Source organism: Mesocricetus auratus, unplaced genomic scaffold (assembly GCF_017639785.1).
Source record: "Mesocricetus auratus isolate SY011 unplaced genomic scaffold, BCM_Maur_2.0 Super-Scaffold_100003, whole genome shotgun sequence".
Taxonomy (NCBI): Eukaryota; Metazoa; Chordata; class Mammalia; order Rodentia; family Cricetidae; genus Mesocricetus; species Mesocricetus auratus.
This window is the reverse complement of record NW_024429188.1, coordinates 47,779,792-47,795,234: the sequence shown is the minus strand read 5'-3', so window position 1 is coordinate 47,795,234 and position 15,443 is coordinate 47,779,792. Positions and strand designations below refer to the sequence as shown.

Genomic DNA, 15,443 nt, shown 5'->3' with positions numbered 1-15,443 from the left:
CTAAACTCTGAGCTTGGTTAGCAGCTGTCCTGGGTCTACATAGCCTTCCAAATCACACTTGGTGTCACCTTTCCCTTTTTGTAACTTGCTGCTTCCAAATCCCAAATGGAGACATTATGACTGTGTTTAAGGACCGACCGTGGCATGGTGGTGCTCGCCTTCAGTTGCAGCACTCCGGAGGCAGAGACAGACAGATCTCTGAGAGTTAGATGCCAGCCTAGTTTATATAGTGAGTTCCAGGACAGTTTGAGCTCTTGAAAAAAACAAACAAAAACCTCAAACAACCAACAGCAATAATCTCTGCATTTTAAATGGCATTATTATCCGAACTGGATCTCGTTTCATCCATCGCCCTACTACCCCCCCCACTACAGTTTGTTTTATTACCTTTCTAAAAAACACCTAGTAATTAACAGTTAAAACATGTATCAGTCACTGTTCTAATTGCTTTACCAATTGTCTTAGTCATTGTTCTAGTGCTGTGAAGAGACACCATGACCAAGGTAATTCCTATGAAAACTGGGGGCTTACTTACAGTTTCAGAGGTTTAGTCCATTATTATCATGGCAGGGAGCATAACGGCACATGTGGCTCTGGAACAGTAACTGAAAGCTGCATCCTGGTCTGCAGATATATAGAGAGAAAGTGTGTGACACTGGGCATAGCTTGGGCTCAAAGTGACATCCTCAGTGCCACACTTCCTCCAACAGTGCCACACCTCTAATCCTTCTAATCAAATAATTTCAAATAGTGCAATTCCCTGGTGACTAAGCATTCAAGTATATGAGCCTATGGGGGGGGGTCTTCATATAGAAACCACCACATCAATGTTAGCTCACTCCTAACATAACCATGAAAGACAGATACTGCTATTATGCCCATTTTATAGATGAAAATGCTGTTGATATCAGAGATCAAGTGGTTTAATTAAGAAAATGGATTACTGTTGTCATCCCTCCCTCAAGTTTCTATTTTGGGGAAAAATCCCATCCATTGTTTCATGTTTTCCTCAGGTACAGCTTGTTGTTCCCTTTGTGCATTTTAAAGCACCTCTGGCAAGCTCCTGTTATATAGCTGCAGGCCATATTTGCTTGCTGGTCTGTTTCTTATAATAAACTGAGTTCCTGAGGGCAGACACAAGTCTTACGTGTCTGTGATCTCAGCTCTGGGTCGCAGTTAATGTTGGCCAAATGAATGAATTAATAAGACCAAGAATTAAATACTGTACTTAGATATTTAACAACTTTTAAACAAATACCTGTTTGTTTGCCTGGTCATATTGCAATTTTTCTGCTAGATAGCAAGGTTCTAGAGACTATAATTTAATTTGTTTACTGTTTGAATTTTTGCTGTAAATGTCTATTTTCCTCTCCTTCCTGTTTTGTTTTTTGGAAACAGACTCTTATGTGGCAAACCCAGGCTGGCCTTGAACTGTTGATCATCCTGCTTCCACCTCTCAAGTCCTGGTATAATAGGCCATTTGTCCAGCACTTATGCAGCTAACTAAAAAAGATAGTTGATTTCTTTTGTTTTGTTTTGTTTTTTTTTTTGAGATGGGGTTTCTCTGTCCTGGAACTCGCTCTGTAGACCAGACTGGCCTCGAACACACAGAGATCCACCTGCCTCTGCCTCCCAAATGCTGGGATCAGAGGCATGTGACCTCAAGGCCCCGGGGATAAATCAGTTGTTTTTCACACGTGTGTGTGTGTGTGTGTGTGTGTGTGTGTGTGTGTGTATGTGTGTGTGTGTGTGCGCACGCGCGCTCTCCTTTCACCATGTGGGTTCCGGTGACCAAACTCAGGTTGTAAGACTTGGGGCCAAGTGCCTTTACTCACTGAGCCATCTTATCTGCCCAGTTGATTTTCTGTTATGTTAAGATTCTCCTGTTATAAGAAAGAATGTCCACACAACCATAATTTTTCAGCAATTTTGACACTTTGTGCCTTCAAAGTGGTATTAGCCTATTCATGGTATGATAAACTGTCTTGATTTTCCATATTCTTAAAAAAATATTGTGCATATATTCGTGTATTTGTGTGTGTGTGTGTGTATGTGTGCATGCACATTTGTGTATATATGTGTGTGGAGGCCAGAGGTTGATGTCAGATGTTCTCCTTAATCATTCACTGTCCACCTTATTTTTTATTTTATTTTTAAGATTTATTTATTTATGATGTATACAGTGTTCTACCTACATGTACGCCTACATGCCATAAGAGGGTGCTAGATTTCATTACAGATGGTTGTGAGCCACCATGTAGTTGCTGGGAATTGAACTCAAGACCTCTGGAAGAACAGCTAGTGCTCTTAACCTCTGAGCCATCTCTCCAGCCCCCATCTTATTTTTTAAACCAGAGTTAACTGAACTGATTCAGCTAGACTGGCTGGCCAGCAAGGAAGACTCTTCTGTCTCTGCCTTCTTCCCAAATCTTAAGCCCTGTTTTTATCTGAATGTTGGGTATTTGAACTCAGGTCCTCATGCATGTACAGCAAGCACTGAATGATCTCCCTAGCCCCTCCATATTCTTTTGTCCTTCTCCAATATGGATTTGTTCCCTACCTGTGGACTACCTTGGTTGCATACAGAAGGCCATATGTTTCTACATGAGGTCTAGAGTAGGAAGATGGGAAATACTTGCTCACAATGTCTGTAAACATCTTCTGCATATTCTTCTTTCTCCTGCAGCACTGCCTAGAGTCCTTGATAAGTGCTTCATGAATATCAAATTTGATGGCCAAGAGTCTAGTGGTCATTACCTTACAGGAAGCTCTTCTCTAACTGAAACAGGTGTGGTGTTGGATCATGTAGAGTTGCTGAGATGGGGAAATAGTAGGGCAGGGTATGAATATGTCTTGGCTTGAGTTATGTCTTTCATTGTCTCCTTTGTGTATTTGTTTGAAAAGATCTACCTTTCTTCTAATTCATGTTCATTACCCCCTTACATCTCCAATTCACATCTCCAAACTGTCCTTAACTAGTTCAACCTGACAAATCTTTTATTTATTTTGTACCTTCTGAACCACTATAAACTTGGTTTATATTTTTTGAATTTTGTGGTTGTAGCTACATGACTTTTTATTTCATGAGAGTATTATTGTCTACTTCATCAGACTGTGAACTCTTCCACTAATCAACAGAAATTTGTTACGCTGTCACAAGATGAAAGTATATGTGTACGTGTATATATATAGATTTTTTTTTGAGAAAGGGTATTACAATGTAGTCCTGGCTGGTCTGGATTGTATAGAGATCTATATATAGTGAACTCTACCTGTCTCTGACTTACAAGTTTTTGGATTAAAATCATACACCACCATGCATGGAATAACCTTGGAGATACACACACACACACACACACACACACACACACACACGCACGCACGCACGCACGCACACACACACACACAGTCATGCATGAACAATGTGCTGTAGAACCAGGTGTTTGAGGAGAGTGAGCAAAAGGATTGGTGGAACGATAAAGAAAAAAAAAACATGACTTTGAAGCTACAAAGGTCAGGGTAACTTATCTCATTGCTGTGGGAGTGTTAGGATAAATGTTAGTTAAGCTGGACATGTCTGCAACCTCGGTGCTTATTAGGCAGAAGATCACTTACTACAAGTTCAAGGCTAAGCTGGTCTATATAGCTAGCTCCAGACCAACTAGGGATACACAGGGAGATCCTGCCTCAAACAGAACCAAAGCAAAGCAAACCAGCCAACCAAGCAAAACCAACCAGTCAAACACAACAACAACAACAACAAAAAACAGACACAAAAATAGCCAAGTAGAGTCAGCAAGGTAGCAGTACAAAAATAGAAGAGGTGTAGGGAAGGAGAGAGAATCAACAGGAGACTGTTGTGAGTGATGAAACAGACACAGCAGCACACGGGAGTTAAAGGCTTTGTCCCATAGTCCATTTGGTGAATGGATCTTATTTGTTACATTTTCTCTTTTTCTCTTGAAGGTCATACGGGTTTGGCTGTCTTGCCTCTGTCACTGCTACCACTGCCCACTCTGCTACTTGGGTGCCACCCCCAAGTCTACTGCCAAATCGGCTCTATTAGTTTGAACAAAGACATTTCTCCACTTCTTTTTTGCCCTATTCAGCTCTGAAAACCTCGCTTGAGTTTTTACAGGATTTTGATAATAATCACAGGGAAAGATGTCATCCTTGTCATGTTAAGAACTAGTTGAGTAATAATACAAAGTACACTAATATTAATAAGTGATACTTATCTGATTATAGTATTGAGCCTTTGCTAAGTTTATCATACAAATTATCTAACTTAAGATATGCAACTAAATAAGCTAAATGCTATTACTGTTTTCTTCCTGCCTTCCTTTTTTCCTTCCTTCCTTCTGTTTCCTTTTCCTTTTGTTAAAAAATTTCAGCTAGTGGGCTAGAGAGGTGACTCAGTGGTTAAAAACACTGACTACAATTCCAGAGGACCCAGGTTCAATTCCCAGCACCCACATGACAGCTCACAACTGTCTGTAACTCCAGTTCCAGGGGACCTGACACCCATAGCAAAACACCAATGTATACAAAATAAATTAATCAATTAAAAAAAGAACACGTTAAACAATTTCAGCTATTAATTTTATGTGTGACTGTTTTGCCTGTGCATATGTATGTGTACCATATGTGTGCTTGGTATCTGTAGAGGTCTACAAAGGTCATAGCATCTCCTGGAACTGTGGTTATGGGTGGTTGTAAACCGCCATGTGAATGCTGGGAATGGAACCTGGGTCCTTTACAACAACAACAAGTGGGTTTTTTCTTTTCTTTTGAGACAGGGTCTCATAAGACTCAGGCTGGTCTGCAACTCAGTAAGTAGCTAAGGAAGACCTTAAACCGCTGAGCACCTGCTTCCACCTCCCAAGTGCTATGATCCCAGGGGTGGGCCACAATACTGGCTGCTTTCTTCTATGTTGGTTTGTTTTTCCTTCTTTTTAAAACTGGAGGTAGGTGTGGGCGCGCGCGCACACACACACACACAAGCATAAGAAAAAGAAGAACTGAGTTACATAACTTAGTGCAGAGTATGAGACCTATGGGCTTTATGTGTACTACAGAAAAAAATGACAGGAAGAGTTTACAGACCATGAGCACATCCTCATACTTTAAACTTACAGGAAAAGAATATGACAATATATTAATTTATTATTATATGTTCACAATTTTGGTTAAGATATATTGAAAATGAGAGACGAAAAAAATTATTTTCCGTCAAGACAGGGTTTCTCTATGTAATAACCCTTGCTGTCCTGGGACTCCTCTATAGACCAGGCTGGCCTTGAACTCACAGAGATCTGCCTGCCTCTGCCTCCTGAGTGCTGCAATTAAAGGCATTTGAAGAAGAGTACACAGTCCTAAGCCTCTAAAGAGAAAATCAGAGGCACAGGAACAAGAACTCAGTGTGCAATGACTGAACACTAAATTTTGGGGCAGTTTAGGGAATGGGCATGCAGCAAACTGTACAAGTCTTGTCAGGAAGAAAGAAGATAAGCATTCCTTAAACATGGTGGGAAGAGGGAGGGGGAGAGGGGGGCTTTTCTGTCACTAATGTCTTTTTTCCCCAGTTGAAAAGACAGAATGAGAGCAAACAAAATTGTTTTTACAAAACAAAATACTTATAATCCCATTGCCCTCGTATAATTTTGTCTTTGCCTATCAGCTTTCACTCTTTGTCCATAGGCACATATAATTTTACAGGGCTACAATTAGAGTCTATACACCAGTTTGTGTCCTGCTTTTTTTCTATGAATATATCATAAACAGGTTTTCACATTTAGTCTTCCATAATTATAATTTTTAACAGCTACATAATGGTTCATTGCTGGCACTAAATTCTATAAGAAATATTTCTTGTGGGATTAACATAGGGGACAATGTCCTCAGTACCAGTTTAATAATACACAGAAGAGAGTTCCATATTGCTTTCTCATAACTACCCTGGTTGAAAGCCAGGGCATCACATTAAAACACTTCTGCTGGGACTGAGCTCAGATGGTTCAGGCATGTAAGCTTCTGGTGCTCTAACTTGATCTGAGGACACAACTTAACATGCCACCTAAAGTAGTGGATGGATAGAATGTCCCTTACAATATAGTCCATAAATATCTCTTCTCAGAGCCAGGCATTTGACAAGACTTCAGAGGCCAACTTTTATTTATTCTTTGGTGCTGGCCAGACGTAGTAGTACTCTCCGTTGTTGATGAGTCAGGATCCATATGTTTTGGGAGTCAGATGAACAGGTGGTCTGGTGACAGGGTTACCATTCTGGCTTGAAAGTTGAGAAGCCTGACTAGTATTGTTGCCTGCATGAAAGTTTACCTCATATTCCCATGGAGGTAGGGTGCAGGTAAAGCCAGATTTTTTTTTAGGAAGTAGCTATTGAAACTGAGTTTCATGTCACAAAGGAGAGATTTTTTTTTATCTGAACTGTTTGCAAAACCCATAGCCAGTCACATGGTCTGTATCTAAAAAGGAAGTCTCAAAATGTTCCAGTGGAAGCTCTGGTTTTAGGAGCTGTAGTGTTCCACTGCGCCTGCCAGTACAGATTAGCTACAGAGTGGGTTTCCTATTGACCAATTGAATTTTGGAGACTGTCACCAAGGATGCTACAAATTGTTTTACTTGAATGATGTTGACTTGTTATTTCTAGCACTTACCATGTGCCAGAACCCATCTTTTCTTTCTTTCTTTCTTTCTTTCTTTCTTTCTTTCTTTCTTTCTTTCTTTCCTTCCTTCCTTCCTTCATTCCTCCTTCCTTCCTTCCTTCCTTCCTTCCTTCTTTCTTTCTTTCTTTCTTTCTTTCTTTCTTTCTTTCTTTCTTTCTTTCTTTCTTTCTTTCTTCCTTTCTTTTTTTTGACCAGGTTGGCCTCGACCACAGAGAGCTGCCTGCCTCTGTCTCCCAAGTGCTGGGATTAAAGGCATGTGCCACCACTGCCCCGCTCAATCCTGCATTTTTAAACGACTATCATTATCACTAAGGTTGGCAAGTTTCCCTTATTTTTCTCATCACACTTTTACATATTTATACTCATACCAATTTGTGTCCTGTTTTGATAATTGTAACCACCCAAGTATACATGAATGTGTTTTCCTTGAAAAAAAATTGATCATTATAGAATAAAACCGAAAGTCCCTTTGGATCTGTAGCCCACAGACCTTTCCATCCCCTCCTCCCTGAAGTAACTCCTGCCATAAGTTTACCTGCTTGTTTTGGAATGCTGTCAATGTTCCCAGACCCCATGCATGCTAGACAAGTGCTCAACCCTTCTGCTTTTACTCTTACACAGAAAAATATAGTAATGTTGTCTTAGTACATTCTCTCCTGATTGTATCAGAACATCATGGATTCAGTAATTTCTAAATAGTTGAAGTTTGCTGTTTGTTTTTGTTTTTGTTTTGTTTTTTTGCCCCACAGTTTTGAAGGCTGAAACATCCAAGATCAAAGACTGCATCTGGAGAGGGCCTTTGTGTTGCACCATATGGTGGCAGAAGGGGTCACAAGGCAAGAGGGCACTCAAGAGGGACAGGGAAGGCACTCAGCTTTTGTAAGGTTGCCACTCCCATAATGTCAAAGAGACTGTCATGATAATGGCTTTAGTTCATTCGTGAAGGCAGAGGCTTCCCAACCTGATTGCTTCTCAAAGGTCTTATCTTTGAAAACCATTGAATTGGGCAATACATTTCCAACACGTTCAAACTATAGCCATTGTTTTGTGTTTTTCTTTGTATCAGTGATTATATTTAGCAACTTGCCCCCCATACAAATGCTTTTGAGGTCTATCTTTATTGATTTATCTAGTTTGTTCCCTTTAACTTTTATGTTCTATTCCATTAAGTGAATACGGTGTATTTTTTGCCACTCCTAAATGAATTCTTCCTTTTTTCATTATGGCAAGAGGGTTTATCTGTAAAGTTTCCTTGCTTGCCTCTCCACCACTCTGCACACCAGTGCAGAGACAACTTAAGTGAGAAAAATGAAATCCCTCTTCATGCAGAGGCAGAGACTCAGTCCTGAGATGAGGATTTTGAACGTGTAGATTCACAGTGTTTTTCAGTAGAACTTTCTGTGCTCCATATCTGCACTGTTCAAGAAGATAGTCAAGTGACCACACATCACCGCTGAATACTTAAAATGTGACCAGTGCAACTGAGAGAGCTGGAGGCTTTTTCCTTTGATAATAGGATCTTCTGTAGCCCAGGCTGGCCTCAAACTCACTACGTGACTGAAGATGTCTTTGAACTCCTGATTCCCCTGCCCATATCTCAGTAGCAGGATTACATGCAGGTATCAACACAGCTTGATAGAGATTTAAAAAAATCTAAATTAGGCCACTTTTAGCTAGCTCCTTGAATGGTAAAGGCAAAAATTCTTTCATAAGTTGCATCATCAGAACTCTGAGACAATTGGAATACGCTCTAAAGGTCAGGGTGATGACACTAAGATCTTGTCTTTGTCCTCGTACGTGCTGGTCTCTTAGGATTGTCTCTATTTTCCTGGCTTTTCTATGGGTCAAAAGATGTGTTATCTACAGAAAAGACAAGGTTCCCAGAACATCTGCTTTTCTGGGAAACAACTATACTGTATGTAGAAATTCACCCCAACACCTTCGCTTGACATTTATTAAACCAACCCCCAGCAGTCATTCCATTAGCTCACTAAAAGCTTTGAGGATGACAGGGTATGTCCCAAAGTCAACAGAAAAGTATAAACATCTTACAGAAATGGTCTTGGCTAAGAGTCAGCATTGTTCAGCTCGTTTGGTTGTGTGTCATAAACGGGGTTTAGATCCAGAGAGAACCAATGTACTTTTTTTGTTTTCTGTAAATGCCTCTGGGGCTCCCTGAGTCCCATCTTGACTCCTTTATCACCAGAAGTTTTTAGGCTTTTTCATATAGCCTGCAAAATCTGTAGCTCACACACACAGGCATGTGGTTATGCAATTTGCTCCCAGAGTGGGCTTCAGAATATCCAAATCTAGTGTCCAGTTGGTCTTTGCTGGCAGTATCAGGCAGATGTAACAACAGCTCATGTGGGCTGAAGAAATGCATAGCCTGCTCCTGGGAAGAATAGGGAGAGGCTTAAAGGCATAGATACATATAGTCTTAATACAGACAACAATAAAATAACTTGAAACTTTCTAGCTATGCCTGTAATAAACATCCACTACTAGCACCTTTCATATGGGCATTGATTATGAAAGTGTACCTATGCTCTCATCTTTCCACCTCCCCTCATTTCCTGTTCTTTCATGTTTACTTTCTCTGATCTCTGCTTAGTTCTTTTCTCCCTCTGCTTTTGGCAGTTTCCACTGCCGATTCCTCCCCCCCCCCAGCTTTACAGCATCCCTCAATAAAATCCTGCACTCAGTTAAACGTCTAAGTGGTGCCAGGCCATTAATATGTAAGTTAAGGGGCCTGGAGAGATGGGTCAGTGGTTAAGAGCACTAGCTGCTCTTCCAGTGGGTTCAATTCCCACCACCCACCTGGCAGCTCACAACTGTCTGTAACTCCATTTACAGGGTGCCTGACACCCTCATGCAGGCAAAACCCCAATGTACATAAAAAAGAAAAGAAAAATCAAAGTCTTTCCTCTACTGTAGGAGTAATACATCTTGACTAAAGAAAAAAACTATAATGTACATAAAAAAGTTCATACTCATAGACTACAGTCAGCATTTTAAAAATTATTTGCAATTATGTGTATGCAGTGTGGGTATATGTATATGACTGTAAGTGCCCTTGGAGGTCAGAAGTGTCAAGTCCAGCGGGAGCAGGAGTTATAGGCAGTGGTAAGTTCTCCGACATGGGTACTAGAACTAAATCCAGATTCTATGCAATAGCAGTGCATGCTCTTAACCCCTGGGAGTCATCTCTCCAGCCCCACGACCAGTATTTTTTTTTCCAGGATTAGTTTTTCATTCTATATGGATTTTAATGAATGTTATAATCACATTATACATACAATTTTGTATTCTTTCCTTTTCCATTTACTAATAAGCTGGTTTTCAAATTATTACAAGGCTTTGTGACTATACATATATATATATATTTTTTTTTTTCAAGACAGGGTTTCTCTGTAAAACAGTTCTGCCTGTCCTGGAACTCACTTTGAAGACCAGGCTGGCCTCGAACTCACAGAGAACCACCTGCCTCTGCCTTTCAAGTGCTGGGATTAAAGGCGTGTGCCACCACCAATGAGCTGTAAACTTAACTTAACTTAATATATACTTGTATAGTATATAATATATTCTGCCAGCTGGATGTTTCATCAGTTCTGTGTTGTTAGGTATTTGACTTGAAGAAGTATTAAAATGAGATTTTGTAGCTTCTTTTTTACATTCATTTACGTGTGTGTGTGTGTGTGTGTGTGTGTGTGTGTGTGTGTGTGTGTGTAGCACATTTGGAGGTCAGAGGACAACTCATGGGAGTCAGTTCTTCCCTTCAGGCTACCAGATATGGGGGCAAGCACCTTTACCTGCTGAACCATCTTGCCAGTCCTAAAATAAGAATTTGTGTTGGGGGCTGGAGAGATGGCTCAGAGGTTAAGAGCACTGACTGCTCTTCCAGAGGTCATGAGTTCAATTCCCAGCAACCACATGGTGGCTCACAACCATCTGTAATGAGATCTGGTGCCCTCTTCTGATGTGTACATGGAGGCAGGGTGTTGTATTAGTAATAAATAAATAAATTAAAAAAAAGAATTTGTGTTGGGTAGTGGTGGCCCTCGCCTTTAATCCCAGCACATAAAAGGCAGAGGTAGACGGATCTGTAAGTTTGAGGTCAACTTGATCTTCAGAGTAAGTTCCAGGACAGCCAGGACACAAAGAAACTCTGTCTCTGAAAAAAAAGACCCTAAACAGAATAAAGATATCATCAGATGAAAATGAATTTCTTACTAGGTCTTATGATGTGTCCTCTATTTCCAGGCACTTGGGAGGCTGAGGCAAAAAGGTCTGTTGAACCCAGAAGTTTGGAGTTAATTTGAGCAACACATTAAAACCTTGTATAAAATGATCCCCCCAAGGAGGGCCTCACCTTCCCTGGGGAATGGTGTGGGGATTGGGTGGTGGGCTGGGGAGGGCTGGTGGAGGGACAAAGAGGAGGGGTGGGAGAGGGAGCTGAGATTGACATGTGAAGCAGGCATGTTTCTAATTTAAATAAAAACATATATTGAGGGAAGAAAGAATCTGTCTCATGCTTGTAAGTCTTTATCTGCTGTTCCCTGTGTCTGGAACAAACAGACATGTCCCTAGTTATTTCTCTCTTCAGCATTTTTTTTTTGGTTTTTCGAGACAGGGTTTCTCTGTATTGTTTTTGGAGGCTGTCCTGGAACTCACTCTGTAGACCAGGCTGGCCTCGAACTCACAGAGATCCGCCTGCCTCTGCCTCCCAAGTGCTGGGATTAAAGGCGTGTGCCACCAACGCCCGGCTCTCTTCAGCTTTCTAACTGCTACTCATCCTTCACATCTAAACTTAGCTGCTACTTCTTCCAAGAAGCCTTCTAGATTCCCCCAAGTTTGAATTAGATCCTCAATCTCTCTCTCCCCCCTCCAGGACTAAATACATGACCTTTATTTCTTCTGCTCAGACATTTTGGATTTAATCAAATAAAGATGACAAATCAAGGTTTGCAACCTCAAAGTATTCATTGAAGCTGTGTCAATACTTTAGTAAACTATACAAAAAAAGATAAGGAGAAAAACATGTGCATTTATGGAACTGCCTGTCAGTCAGTCCAGATCCTGCAGCTGGAATTCCCAGCATGGCCTCATTCATCTGAGACGGACGACACAGAGCAATACTTGATCAGACACACACCTTCATCTTGTCCTGCTGAGTGGCTCTTCACCTGTTGATGGTTTTACTCTAGGCACATGCATGTCTAGTTGTCTGCTGTCTAGAGTGGGCATTTACCTTCCTCATCAACCAGCCATTGGAGGAGGGCTGAAGCCTTGAAGATGACTGCTCTGACACATTCTTCCTGGGGAGTTTCCTGGTGGTCTTGCTCCCTCTTCATATCTGGAATCAGTTGAGCTTCCATAGCCTTTTCTTATTTTTTTTCACATCTTGCAGAAGCAGAGTTTTGAAAAAACAAAACAAAAGAAAACAAATTCTGCTATTTCCCAGAACATATCTATTATAAAAGACAGTCTCCATGGGGACTGATTGCACCTGTCCAACAATTGTCCGTTTGAGATGTAAACCTTCCCTCCGGTTCCTCATCCCAAACAATTGAGTTATCCTCTTTTCTGTACCTTACTCTCTGTTAGACATGAGGACATAACTGCATCAAGGTATGATTGAGGGGCTGGTTTTTATTGTAGATGTGAGGGAAAGCACAGCCAGAGGCATCTGAAAGAGTCCAGGGCAGGGAGAGAAAGCAGCACACTGAACATGGTCGCAGACTGGACCAGGCCATGAGCAGAGACGGGGAGGGGGCAGGGGAGCAAGAGAAGACCAAGAGAGAAAGACAAACAAGAGATGGTAGTTAAAAGAGGAAGACAAAGCCAGGTGGTGGTGGTGTACATATTTAATCCCAGCACTTGGGAGGCAGAGACATGTGAATCTCTGTGAGTTTGAGGCCAGCCTGGTCTACAGAGAGACTTTCAGGATAGCTAGGGCTATTACACAGAGAAATCCTCTCTCAAAAAAACAAAACAAAACAAAACAAAAGAAAGAAAGCAAAGAAAAAAAGGAAGACAAAAGAAGGCCAAGAGAAGCCATGGTCGAAATGACAGGGTTATATGGGAATGAGAAACTGAGGAAGGGAAGCCCATTAGCCGGAGAAGATTAGGGTAGGGGGTGGGGTGAGAAGAGCTGAGAAGAGCCACAGGTACTTGTGATACCAGGAACCTGGGGCCAGCATGAACTTTGGTATGCTAATAGGCATCGCAGATAGTCATTTGTCCCAAGTTTCTTTTGGACCTGACACTTGCCCACCTTGTTCCAGATTTCCTTATCATGTTGAAATTACTTGTTGGCTACTAGTGAACTCCATTAAATTGTGATAAACAAATACTTGGTCATGGGGGTCTCTTTCTTTCCCTCTTCCTGCCTCCCCCTCCTTCCTCTTCCCTCCCTCCTGCCTACTTCATTTTGTTTTGTTTTTCTGAGACAATTAAACAAGGTTGTCTTGGCAGTAGAGTGCTTACTTAGCTTGTTTAAGGCCCTGTATTTAACTCTCCAACTTTACAAAAACAAAACAAAACAAAACATGTGACAGTACTACCAGATAGAGTGTGAATGGTAAAAAAAAGACATTATTTGAAGAAATACTGGTTGAATCCTTTCCTAACTTGACAAAAAGTATCAGTTTACAAATTCAAGCTCTGTAAAGCTCAAACAATATGGAGAAAAACCACCTCTACTTTGCTGAGAACTGAAGGTAAAGAGAAAATCCTAAAAGCATCCAGACAAGAAGGATGGTGCATTCAAATCACCATCAATGTCTTTTAAGGAACTATGGAAGAGATTTCACAGCTCTGACAACTACTCAGACTACTGCAACCCAGACAATGATGGGTCAGTTCTGTCCGGGACCTGCTTAGTTATTCATACCTCTTGCCTTCTATTGAAACTTGAATCTCATGTCAGAACCCCAACAGCCCCTTTCACAATGTGGACACCTTGAATACTCCCTTCTTGGCTTTTTGGCATCCTAGGGATTGGTGGCTCAGCCTGACTTGTCAGGGCTTCAAGAGTTTAGGCTTTGATCCCAGAAACTTTGATAACCCCATCACTTGCTGTTTGTGACAGGATTTGCAATTCACTCATCTGTTCATTTATTCAACATGTGTGTACAGAGTGGGAAGTGTGGTAGGACTTAGGGGTAATGAGAATAAGCAAAATCAACCATATCCAGACTTTTGATACTGTCCTACGGATTTCAGAGCTTAGTTCATTTTTCTTCAGTCTGTTCTCCTCCAAATTTGACACTTTTTTGTTCTCTTTTGTTTGGCCTCAGTCCCTCTTGGGAGCTCTGGATGGTCTCATGCTCTTGAGTATTCTGTCTCTGCCTTCTCCAGTGTTAAGATTACAGGCATGCACCACCAGGATAGGCTCAGATTATAGACTTTTTATTTTCTTCAAGTTTCCTGACCCCATTGTTATTTCTTCGTGCTATTAAGTCCATCCAGTTCATTTCTCACTTTATATATTACATTTTTTATTTCTAGAATTTCCATTTAGTTTAGTTTCATGTTTTCTATTTCTCTCTTGTAATTTCTGTTTCTTAAGAAACAAACAAAACAAAAACTTATTACCAATGGATTTCTCTCTCTGTGAGTATCACCATCTCAAGATTGATCTCTCTCAGTCGTGTTTTCCCTTGAGACTGGGTCTCATTTTCTTGATTGTCTATGGAACAATATTGAAGTCTTCTTGGATTTTTGAAATCTATGTTACCGAGCCCTTCTGGTCTGTTCTACGTGACAGGTCAGATCAGTACTGTTCTGTCGTTATTAGCTGGACTGAACTTGGAGTCAGCCCTATGCATCTCACAGCTCAGGATACATCTTGGGGAAAAATGTATCCAGATAATTTAATTTAGAGTTTCTTTCCTTCCTAAGACATCACCTCATTCTCCAAAGTTTGTTCCAGGCTCAGGTTTTTCTTCCTTCCTTCCTTCCTTCCTTCCTTCCTTCCTTCCTTCCTTCCTTCTTTCTTTCTTTCTTTCTTTCTTTCTTTCTGAAGGTTTTCTTCAGGAGTCTACAGTTCTGGCTTGGATTGAAGCCTGCCCTAGGGCAAAGGCTGTAAAAATGAGAAACTCACTCCATGCTGATTTCAGGTTGTAACTGCCCTCAGGAAATCTGCCTGTTTTTCCTCATTCTCAAGAGCCTCCAGGTAGTCTGTCTGCCTCTATGCGTCTCTATCTCTTGTTGTGTGTGTGTTCATATTTTGTAAGTGTTCTCTATTCCAAATTTTCACAGTTGCACCCCACATTTTCAGAAAGAAATAAATAACGCCCTCAACTGTTCTCTTTTTTCATCTTAACGATTCTCTATGTCATCACCTGTATTTTCCTGTTGTTTTAGAGAAAAATGGTTGCCTGGCTTAGCTTTTCCCCTCTTCCCATTTTAACCATTCTGGCTGGAGAGAAGATACTGTGTCCCTCTTTTGACCACTAGATCATTTAAACAACAAGCCTTCAGGAATTAAGAATTAAGATTTCTCTGAGAAGGTAAGGCCCTGGTGTCAGCCGAGGAGGAACTTGCCTCCCAGGAAGCGTTTTCACACAGTTGTGACAACTTGTCAGACCACTTTGTACTACAGGCTCAGGCTGGAGCCCAGACAATGATGGGTCAGTGAGGATCAGGACCATACTTTAACAGGACTGCTTAGTTATGCATACCTCGTGCCTCCTTTTGAATTCTAAATCTCACCTCAGGACCCCGGAAGGTGGCACTGAGACCTGCTTGTTTCAT

The 15,443-nt window shown here is 41.1% G+C and overlaps 1 pseudogene; it reads right to left on the bottom strand.

Moving 5' to 3' along the window:
• Window positions 1–11,942: 11,942 nt before the first annotated feature.
• On the bottom strand, window positions 11,943–15,443 carry LOC101837625 (annotated as a pseudogene).